General features: G+C 32.3%; 1 pseudogene; it reads right to left on the bottom strand.

The window, feature by feature from the left end:
- Positions 1 to 226: 226 nt before the first annotated feature.
- On the bottom strand, positions 227 to 3103 carry LOC141591175 (ras-related protein RABA4d-like; annotated as a pseudogene).
- Between the last annotated feature and the right edge of the window lie 649 nt (positions 3104 to 3752).

Below are 3752 nucleotides of genomic sequence, written 5' to 3' on the forward strand. Positions count from 1 at the left end.
CTAAGGAATGAACCTCAGATCAAAAGCAAAACTCTGTACATAAATCCATGGTACTAAAAATCACCTAAGAAACCTAATTGCAACTGAGTTATCTGTGTTTTAGAGGTTACATTGACTGATTATGAGGCGCTATCAAACGCAATCATAGGAAAATGGCCGGTTTCAGGTTGCTTCTACCGAATCGAAATCAGATCTCTAGTCAAGATTAATACTGTTAACAATTCAATTTCCTTCAGCCGAAACATGACCTCATATTTTCATGGAAAAATGTACTCCTAAACCAAAATCTCGCCACAAAGGAAGCCTTTTTTTTTTCTAGAACTACATAACATTACACCCTAAATTTGTACTATATTGAAAATCAGTAAACCAGAAAAGGATTCTAGACTATGAGCAACAACCTCCTTTCCCTTGGTTACTAATCTCAGGACCGGGGACAATTATTTGAGTGCCTTTAAGAAGGGAAGCGTTGCCAATGGTATCGATATCCCCGATGAGCGAGAGCGTTTTTTATGGACATTCGATATATCTCGGTTAAAGCGATCAAGAAAGCAGTCTCAACATTAGTGGAATCAAGAGCCGACGTCTCCATAAAGAAGAGGTTCTCTCTTTCAAAGAAACTCCTTTGCATCTTCAATAGGCACTTGCTCAAGAGAGGCCAAGTCACACTTGTTGCTAATTAGCATGATCACTATATTCTTATCGGCGTGACCTCTTAGTTCCTCTAGCCATCGTGCTATGTGATCAAATGATTGTCGCTTGCTCATGTCATACACTAACATTGCTCCCATCGCTCCTCTCGTAATATGCACTTGAATAAATGACTCGATACCTAAACAAAGAAAACATATCGTAGAGTTGATCAAATGTGTATCATTTAAATGAATTAATAAGTATTGGTTATTGACATGGCTACTAGATAGAAGCACCAAGACAAACATAAATAATAGTTCTAACATTTTTTGCGATCATATCACTTATATGGAACCATAAACTTCAATGACACATTAACAAGGCTGACAAGATATGTAGAAAATACAAGCCGCTACCACCTTCCATATATATGTGAAAATTTAAATACTTGATACTCGCATGCATAAAAGCAATATCTAACAAAATTAAGAGATGATTAGATCGCTAGAAATCTAGGGCCGCTCTCACTGTAATAAAATAGAACACTATATTAGTTGACTCTGTACTTTATTTTGAACCCAAATTAAACCTACCAAAGGCCTTGAACTCCAAAAAGACGTAATCATCAAATTTCTTTTCCTTTGAGAAAGCGTTATCAACCGAGTAATTATATTGCCTTTAGCCTTAAGCACATAAAGTAAATTATACAGTAGAAAAAAGTATAAGCCCAAGTAAAAGAACCCGTTAAGACACTAATTATAGAATATTTACTGCTTGCACAATTAAATAAGGGAAATTATTCAAGCTAAGATCCTTGAAATAATAATTATACACAGAAACACCCAAAAATATGTAACTAAAACAAATAATCACCTGATAAAGTCAGCTGAATAATGCTTCGTATTTGCACATATAAACATGAAGAATATCCATTATTTAATAATTATAGATAACATCGAACATGTTAATGCGCTAATAAGCCATCTCTAGCTAACAATTCAACGTGTATGTAACAAAAATACCATTCTCAATCTACAAAAAGAAGTCGAAACGCGGCGAAGGAAATGCAATATTATACAAATGTAGGAAATTTGTCAGTCTTTCTTCCATCTGAATATGTGTTTAAATAGCAGAAAGGTTTTTTCATTATTCATCAACAATTTCAAACAGAATATCGATATCAAGTTTACGTAATTTTTACTGGTCCCTTTAAGAACTACCACCCAGCAAAATCTCATAAACAGAGAATAATTACTTCGTATAAGAATTCATATATGAGATGGTATTCATCCGACACCAAGTGATAAGTAATAGAAGTTGCATGTTCGGAATCCATAAAATAGCTTTTGCCATGGAAACAAGTCACTTGATGTTATCTTTCACGAACTATCGAATAGAAATATTCATGCAATAAAAAAAAGTATAAAGTTATCTATGGAGTCTATCTGGTCATTTGGCTGACTTCGTTAATTTCATCCACGACGCTAAAAGTTCATTAGCGATGACAATAAAAGACGCAACTAGGGTATCATGATTGATCGGTCAATCTCCTACCAAAGAATATACTCCATATAATCAATATCTTAAGTTGCACATAATGGTTTACCGCCATTATGGAACCAACATTTGTAGTCCAAATCATAGCATTTCATAGCCTCATCATACATTCTGCTTATATGTAATTATGTATTTTAAACTTGTCAAACATGAAATACAATATGAATTATAACGAATGTTAATGAGCTTGGGAATCGATAATTTGTATTACGGAGTACTCTAACAATACATATCGTTTTTAACACACAACATAAATGTGCTCTACAAATAAAATAATTCCATCATGAGCCAATTAATAACTGAATCCAAAATATATTGATGATGAACATTACTAGTAAATGCATTATTTTTACATCTAAGTTTGTCAGTGTTACTTAATTTTTGGACATTCTTTAAATCAAGTCTATATTGTAGTTGTTAACTTATAATCAGCATTCATAAGAGTTTTTACAATGATACAATGCCACCAACTAACATGCAATTTGGGTATCATTCCTATTATATCATATGTCGACTCCACAAATATGAATAAACAGAATTCGATTCGCAAACTGGTTACCGGTATTTAAAATGCAAATTTATGAGCGTAAAAGGGAAAACCTCTCTTGTCCAGCGGTATCCCATATTTGAGCCTTAACGATCTTCTTATCAATGACGAGGGTTTTCGTTTGGAATTCAACCCCAATCGTCGCTTTCGAATCTACACTAAATTCATTCCTCGCAAATCGGCTAATAGTCACGATTTCCCAACAAAATTAATCCCCAATTAGCACCACCTTAAACACATAATCAATTTTCTGATTAAAATCACCGTATAAATTCGACATTCTTCTGTAAATATTTTATAATTATTTGAATTATCGTCTCTTACGCCAGCGAAATGTGTCACCCAAAAAAAATCCTTACAACACTATTGGAGAGATCAAAATAGCGTATTAACCTTATTGAAATAATCAAAATGGAGAGAAAAAAATTCCTTTGTGGAGAGGTTGAATCTTTCAATCACAGGACTAGGGTTTTAAATGAAAATATAATTAAGGAAATTGTTGATATGAATGATGATGATCATTGAGGAAAGGGTGAGAAGAGAGATGAGAGGGTAATGAGGAAACAACGGCTAAAACGGGACCCAATAACAACTTTTTAATATACCATATTCATTTTAGCAGTAAATTATGTATTGCGCAACCTATATTGCAATAATATTAGCCGGACTTTTTAGAGATACGCTATATAAAAAGAGAAAAAGAAGAGAACATATTAAAGTCTACATAAAAAATAAAATGAAATATATATACAAGACGACCAATATCAATCAATATATATATTTAAAACATGAACTTTTCAAGCGATAGAGTCTCCATGTTTTGTAAATTACCGAGCTTTAAAATATAATAAATTTAAGGTTATTCTATTTCTTAAAGAGTTTTGTTTTGTTTTTTTATAAAAAAATAAAAGGAGTCTTGATTTTAAGGTAATTATATTAGTTAAAGGTTGCATCAATTTGTATTGATCTAAAACTGTGAAAATTACTAATTATATGAAAATTGTATTTATACAAT

Source organism: Silene latifolia, chromosome 7 (assembly GCF_048544455.1).
Source record: "Silene latifolia isolate original U9 population chromosome 7, ASM4854445v1, whole genome shotgun sequence".
Taxonomy (NCBI): domain Eukaryota; kingdom Viridiplantae; phylum Streptophyta; class Magnoliopsida; order Caryophyllales; family Caryophyllaceae; genus Silene; species Silene latifolia.